This window comes from Lemur catta, chromosome 23, assembly GCF_020740605.2.
Source record: "Lemur catta isolate mLemCat1 chromosome 23, mLemCat1.pri, whole genome shotgun sequence".
Classification (NCBI taxonomy): Eukaryota; Metazoa; Chordata; class Mammalia; order Primates; family Lemuridae; genus Lemur; species Lemur catta.
In genome coordinates, this window is record NC_059150.1 from 12,458,981 (window position 1) to 12,466,538 (window position 7,558).

Consider the following 7,558-nt stretch of genomic DNA (forward strand, 5'->3'; position numbering starts at 1 on the left):
CAGATGTTTTCCTCTACCTAAAAGCCACTCTCCTAATCACTCCTCCAGGTGAGCACACCTGAATCTACCCTGTAAGCCCAGATCACAGCTCACCTGCAGGACCAACCCTTCCTGAGGCTCTCACAGGAGCCCTCTTCCACTGCACTGTAATTCTTGATCAGCCTTCGGGTTTCCTCCACTAAGCTGCAGATTCCTGCACTGTGATCGTGTTTTAGCATCTTTCTATCCCCCTGTTCCTAGCAGAGTAGAAGCTCAATACTGGGTTCGTCGAATGAATGAGCGAACCAATCCATTTCAAGACATTAACACATCGGTGGAAATTAACACACCGGTGGTAACTGTATGATGCCGCCCGCAGTTTAGAGATTCCTCACCGTCACAAAGAGCCTGTAACAAACAGGCAGTCCCTCCGACAGACTTAAGTCAAAACCCTACAATCTCTGTAAATTGTAGGTGGGGATGGGGGAGGGTGACAGGAACTGAAGGAAGTGTGAGGGAAAAGGAGATAGGGACAGAGCTACCGCACTGTTCCCTCCAGAAGAGAAGGTTTGAAAAACCTACTTACAAGTATTCAAATCCGAGAATGTGGGGGGTCACGTGGAGGTTGTTAATACTCAGAACTTTTTAAAGTTTGAGGTGGAGACCTGGTCTGAAATTATGGGACCAAAGCTTTCCCCAAGAACCAGCTCGACCACCCAAGTAGGAGCCTAGACGCCCAGGAGTTCGGTGGCTCGGCCAGGGCGTAGAGGGAGGGCAAGAAATCTGCCCGCCCTCCCAAGATCCTGTCCCCGTGGGGGGCAGACGGGGCGACGGGGAGTTGCATCCCCCTACCGCGCTGCAGTGACCAAAACGTCGTTCGTCTTTCATCCTCCTCGCCCCCGCGGTCTAGGTATCGCCAAGCTGCCCTTTCCGGGCCCTCTCTCGTTCCCCAAGCGCAGGAGGGAATGGAAAGGGGGGCGAGGGTGTGAGTTTAACCACAAACTCCCCAGACAGCGCTCACCTCCCGGCTCACAACCCGGACAGGCCGTGCGCCTCACCGCGGGCAGCGCGCACAGGGAAATAACACCCCGGCGGCCCGGCCACCTCGCGCCCCCGCCGCCCTGCCAGGCGTCCCGGGCCGCCAACAGCAAGGTGGCGTTGCCAGCGTTTGCCCAAGTCATCTGCGAGGCGCCCGGAGCGCCCCGGCGGCCCCCAGCCTCGGGCCCGACTCCCCCGGCTCGGACGGGGCTTACCTGCTTACATGGCCCCCGCCGCGTCCCGGAGCCCCGCGCGGAAAGGTTGTCCTTCGCGGCTGCGGAGCCCCAAGTCCCCACGGAATTGGCTGGCGGAGGAGGGGCGGAGGGAAGGAGCCGGCGGAGGCGACAGGGGAGCGAGGTTTCCGCCGCGATCCCGGCGCGATCGTCGGCGCAGGGGCGCACCGGAGGGGACAAGGAGAGAAACCCAAGCACGGGGTTGTCCCGCCCGAGGGGCGCCGGGGCGAGGAGGCCGGGGAGGACGGCAGAGGTGGGAGGGGAAGGACCGCCAGCGGCCACTCTGTGTCCACTGCTCCCGGAGGATCTGCGCCCGGAGAGGGGGCAGCTGAGCCCGGAGGAGCGCAGCGACCTGCCCCCGAGCCTGCGCCGGCTGCGCTCGCCCGGCGGAGAAAAAGTTGGGAAGAACTTTGAGGGGCCGGGAGAGCCAGAGCGGCAGGAAACGCGAGCGGCAGGGAGAGGAGGGAGGAAGGGGCCGTGCGAGTGGGAGGGGACGGAGCAGGCGCCGGCGGCCGGGCTCCCCCACCCCCGGGCCGGGCTCGGTGGCGCTGGGCGCCTGGAGGCGGGGGGAGCGCGGGGCGCGCGGCCGCGGGCGGGGAGGAATGCGGCCGGAGGGCGCGCGCCGGGGACGCCGCGGGGACGCGCGCGCGATCGCCGAAACGTGGAGCCCGAGCTCCCGAGCCGGAGGCGCGCGGTCCTCGGGGACGTCACAGCGCTGGAATCTGAGGAATGCCGGGCTGCGGGAGCTCCTTCTGCAGGCCCGGGAGAAGTCGCGCACTTTTCACGGGGTAGCTTTGAAAAAATGTTTTAAAAGGTGGGAGCTGAGGACAGAAGACGGGAGGAAACTCCCCGGAGTAAGAGACGTGGGAGTGGAGGCAAAGCGACCGCAGCCGACCCAACCCTGCGCCGCTCGCGCCGCGGGGGAGACAGCGGCAAGGAAAGGAAAATCCCACCTAGGTTTCCGAAAACCACAGGGACCGGGCGGCGGCTGCAACTCGCCCACTCTGTCCTAGCGCAAGGACAGTCCACCTTGTGTCGCGGGACCCTCCGAGCAGGACGATCCCGGGTAGCCACCACACAGGGCAAGACACACCAGGGGAGAGTAAGGTGGCCTCACCGGGTATGCGGTCTCAGATATCTCTCCCCAGGACACCCAGACCTCCAGGTACCGGACCTAGTGTCTGAGCACCCTTGCCCCCTCCCCCCGCACCCTCACCCCCACCCCCACCCCCACCCCCCGCAAGGAATGGCAAAAGCAGCCTATGTGTGCTGAGAGTTGGAAAATGCCGTTTTCCCGGTTTGTTCCATGCCACAGAATCGCCCCACCCTGCCCGGGTAGGCACTGGGAGGGAACTTCCTTAGCACTTTAGGAGGTGGAGTTAATGAGACGCAGCTGGTACGATGGAAAAAGCTCGGAGCCAGACCAGGGAACCTGAGTTTTAGGCCCTGCCCTGCTACTGACCGATTGGATGATTGAGAAGTATCTCAGCCCCTGGGATCCTGGGTTTCTGCAGCTGTAAAGTTAAAGGCTTTGCCTACATTTCTGTTGTCCTTTGCATTGCTACAGACATGTCTTGGGATCTGTTATCCCCCCAGGACTCAAGTCTAGTCCTTCCAAGCTTTCTTGGATTGAAAAGGGACCTTGAAGCCATTGTCACAGAAGGTATTATTCCAAATTAGTTCAGTGTCCGACAAAATTTCCCGCCTTTTGGGGAAGAGAACTCGATACCAAAAAGCAGAGCCTTATTGTGCCCACCATGTACAAACCTGTAGGGACTGACTTCTCCGAGCATCTGCCAAACTCCAGAACTGTAAAGAATTAAAGACGCTAAGTACAGAGCAAAGGGGATGGAAGAAAAAGGCTGAAAGGAAATCAGTTTTTCAAATTTTCAAGGAAATCGCTGTGCGGACTTGCTGGTTTCCCAAAGAAAACACTAGGCATTGCCTTACTGTGTTCCAGGAAGTGTGTCAAGCGCGCTATGAGCTCGTGTATTATTATCCCCATTCCTAGATGAGGAAAGTGAGGCATGAAGAAATTATGTATCTCACCAAGGGTCATGCAGCTAGTAAGATATGATAATGGGCCCTCATCTGTCCAGTCCAAAGTGCATGCTCTTACTGTCCTTGAAATTTGACCCAAACGGGATTAGGAGTAAAGATAAAGAAATGTCTTCAGGCTCTCAATGTAGTAAGACTCAGGCTTCTGCTCTTTCCTACTAGATGGGAGCCCTCTGGGTGTCTTTCCCAGTGAAAAGGTGGGAACATGTATATTGTTGCTCTAAAGTCACTATGATACCAACCACAGCACAGTACCCTGAGGCTGCCGTGGCACGGAAGGGGCAAAAGACTTGCATGCAGACACAAGAATTCCAGTTCTGCCTCTGACCAACCATGTGACCCTGAGCAAGCCACTTCACCTCTAAGCCTGAGTTTATTTTTTAATTGGAGTGTGACAGCAGACCGAGTTGGGTTGGATTAGTTCATCTCTGAGGTCCTTCCCAGGTCTGAACTTGCATGAGCCTATACTCCTCCAGACAGATGGCATGCCTGGGGACGAAGCTAAGCGATAAAGCCAAGGGAAAAAAGCCCATGTTGTAGGGAGAGGTCTGTTTTCACCTTGCCTTCGGATCAAAATGAATGTTGAAACTCCAAGGAATGTCACTGAGTTTCCAATGGTAAGTAAAGCTAAAATTTCGCACTAACCCTGTGGATTCATTTTTTAAATTGGAATAATTTTACTTATAAAAAGAAAAATTACATTATTAATTTAAAGCCTATAAAGTGCATCTAACCAGCCACATTTCTATTTCTTTAGAACAGATCACAGAAAGGCAATACAAATATTTTTTTAAATAGAAAGTACAACTTGAGGTTAAAAAAAAAAAAACTTACATTCTTTGGATAAATATATAAAAGCTGGTCACAAGTGTCTTTCAAAAAAGAAAAAAGTAACCCGTTTCCTAAGTCTGTGTCACACTCAAGTCTCCTTACTCTGCATCAGGGTGAACAGGAGTTTGGTTAACGAGATTGGCCCAGAACACATCACTACACATTTACTTTAAAGCTTTGCAATTTTAGGAACTTGTCGATGTTAACTTTCCCAAAGCAATATTTCAACTTCTAAGCCTGCCTCAAACTATAAATACCAAGCAGAATCTCTTGGGCCTCCACCCACCTGGATCCAAAATGTTCCTCTCATTAATGTATTTTGTACCTTCAAAGACATTGAAATCACTGAAAGAACAAGGTCTCCAATCAAAGCAAACTGGAAAGTAAGCAGGCTTTGTTAAGAAAACTTTGATGATGTCTAGGGGCTTTCTACAAATTTTAAAGTTATATACAGGGGCTGTCTGGAAAGTATCCAGCCGTTGTTAATACAACAAGAATGGGTACATGGCTGGATACTTTCCCGACAGGCCTATATATCCCCAGCCTAATTCCAATTCCTAAAAGGATGTTTGGCAGCTTAGAGTATTGGAGGGAAGTGGGGAGCTTTTTCAAAACACTCATCCTCTCTGAATCCCCTGCTCCCATATCTTATTCCCTGAGGCTAGGGTAGAGACGGGTTGGGAGGTATGTATGTATAATATTTTTAGACACTATTTTGTTGAGATACTATTCACATTCAATAAAAACAAATCTGAGTGTACATACAGCTTGAGGACTCTTTCATATGTATATATCCATCTGACCACCACCACCCCAGGTCAAGGTACAGAAAATGTCCATCACTTCAAGAAATTCCCCTGTGTGACTTTTCAGTCAGTATACCCCCTCCCCGCTGATTTCTACCATCATAGATTTGTCTTGCTAGTTCTCAAACTTCATGTAAATGGGATCATATAGTATTTCTATATGTATATAATATAGGGGGGGAATCTGGCTTCTTTAATGGTCTGAGATTCATGTTACTGAATGTATCAGTTTATTCCTTTTTATTACAGAGGAGATTCCATCGTGTGAACATGTCACAGTTTGTTTATCTATACTCCTGTTGATATATCGGGCAGGTATATTTTGAAAACACTTCCCAAGTAATGCTATTATGCCTTTCCCCCTCCAATTCAGATCCACTGGCTTTCAGAAAATATAATAAAATAAGCCTAGAATATTAATACCTGCAAAAAATATTAAGCAACAGAAGAGGACAGGAAGAGAACATTTTAGAGCAACCACACTTAAAAGTGCTTTAATAGTAGTTACATTCAGAGCTTCCTTTTAACAAAAACAAGTTAGGGAATTCACTGCAATATGAACTTCTTGTTATCTAGTGATTTTTTTTTAAAGCTTTATGACTAAACAGGTATCACGTACAACTGCACACATGGTGAATGGAGAGAGAAAATGCGGTATATACATAGAGTATGGTATTTTTCCACTTTTAAAAAGAAGTAAATTCTGCAATATGTGAGAACATGGATGGACCTTGAGGACGTTACGTTAAGTGAAATAAGCCAGTCACAGAAAGACAAATACTGCAAGAGTCCTCTTACATGAGGTATCAAAAATAGTCAAACTCAGAGAAGCAAAAAGCAGAACTGTGGTTGCCAGAGACAGGAGGGACAGGGAAATGGGGAGTTGCTAAATAATGTTATACGTGTAAAGTGTCAGTAATGCAAGATGAATAAATTCTAAAGATCTGCTCTACAACATTATGCTTATAGTTAACAATATTGTAGCCCGGCACAGTGGCTCATACCTGCAGTCCCAGCTATTCCAGAGGCTAAGGTGGGAGGATCGCTTGAAGCCAGGAGTTTGAGACCAGCCTGGGCAACATAGCAAGTCTCTCTCTCTCTCTCTCTCTCTCTCTCTCTCTCTCTCTCTCTTTCTCTACATATATATATATATATATATACACACACATATATATATGTACACACACACACACACACATATATATAGACAGAGTACATTTAAAAACCTGTTAAATAGCCTTTTCACAAAATGGGATCAAAGGCAAAGAAGGAAGCTCTTGCCTCTCCCAAAGTCAAAGCCAAAGCTAAGGCTTTGAAGGCCACAAAGGGAGTCCTGAAGAAGTCTACAGCCACAAAAAAAAAAAAAGAAGAAGAAGATCTGCACTTCACCCACCTTCTGGTGGCCCAAGACACTGACTTTTGCTCTGGAGGCAGCCCGGATATCCTCGGAAGAGCGCCCCCTAGAGAAACAAGCTGACCACTATGCCATCATCAAGTTCCTCCTGACCACTGAGCCTGCTATGAAGAAGATAGAAGACAACACACTTGTGCTCATTGTGGATGTCAGAGCCAACAAGCACCAGATCAAACAGGCTGTGGAGAAGCTCTGTGACATTGATGTGGCCAAGGTCAGCACCCTGATCAGGCCTGATGGAGAGAAGAAGGCGTATATGTTCCACTGGCTCCCGATTACGGTGCTTTGAATGTCACCAACAAAACTGGGATCATCTAAACTGGGTCCAGCTGGCTAATTCTAAATATATATCTTTTCACCATAAAAGTTTTTAAAAATATGTTAAATAAAACCAAAAAATTTAAATAACTAAAAGAAACCATTAAAAATTTAAAAGTTTAAAAACATCTCTTAAGAGATTTAAATTAGAAACAAAAAGGAGGGGGGCCAGGTGTGGTGGCTCACTCCTGTAATCCTAGCACTTTGGGAGGCCAAAGCCACAGGATCGCTTGAGGCCAGGAGTTCGAGAACAGCCTGAGCAAGAGTGAGAACCCCATCTCTACCAAAAAAATAGAAAAATTAGCCGCATGTGGTGGCATGTGCCTATAGTCCCAGCTACCCAGGAGGCTGAGGCAGGAGGATCACTTGAGCCCAGGAGTTTGAGGTTGCTGTGAGCTACGATGACACCACTGCACTCTAGCCGGGTGACAAAGCAAGAAACTGTCTCAAAAAAACAAAACAAAAAAACCACTAGGGGTCATAATCAAAGGACTCAGGAACCACCTTGAAGAGACTCTCAGTGGCTAAACATGGGCCAATTTTAGCATCAACAAGAAAAATAATGGCAATTAGTTGAAACATTTCAACTGTGTTTAAGTCTTTAAGTTCATGATGGTACAAGAAAGAAAATATAATTAGTCACGATTGGAATCAACTCATTACTTTAAAAAATGATAAATGAAGGAATGGAAATAAATCATCTTTTTCTTAAAAAACTGTTAACAAAGTAGTAGATGAGGATGGGTTTTTTATTATGGAAATAGTCTAGATAATAAATAAAGGGGATGATAAAATAGAATATCACCATTTCGTGACCTCAGGTAATGGCTTTAGGCATGAGCATCAGTGTTTGCCAACATGACAGAAACAGATGATCCTTA

At 48.6% G+C, this 7,558-nt stretch overlaps 1 protein-coding gene and 1 pseudogene across 1 annotated transcript in view; one reads left to right on the forward strand and one right to left on the reverse strand.

Annotated features, from left to right (window-relative positions):
* The window catches only part of PTPN14 (protein tyrosine phosphatase non-receptor type 14), a 139,777-nt gene extending 138,097 nt beyond the window's left edge, over positions 1 to 1,680 (reverse strand). The window contains 1 exon segment of the mRNA XM_045536503.1: positions 1,233 to 1,680. The gene's annotated coding sequence lies outside the window, so the exon portion shown is untranslated.
* Positions 1,681 to 6,194: 4,514 nt separating this feature from the next.
* Positions 6,195 to 6,677, forward strand: LOC123626864 (annotated as a pseudogene).
* Positions 6,678 to 7,558: the final 881 nt, after the last annotated feature.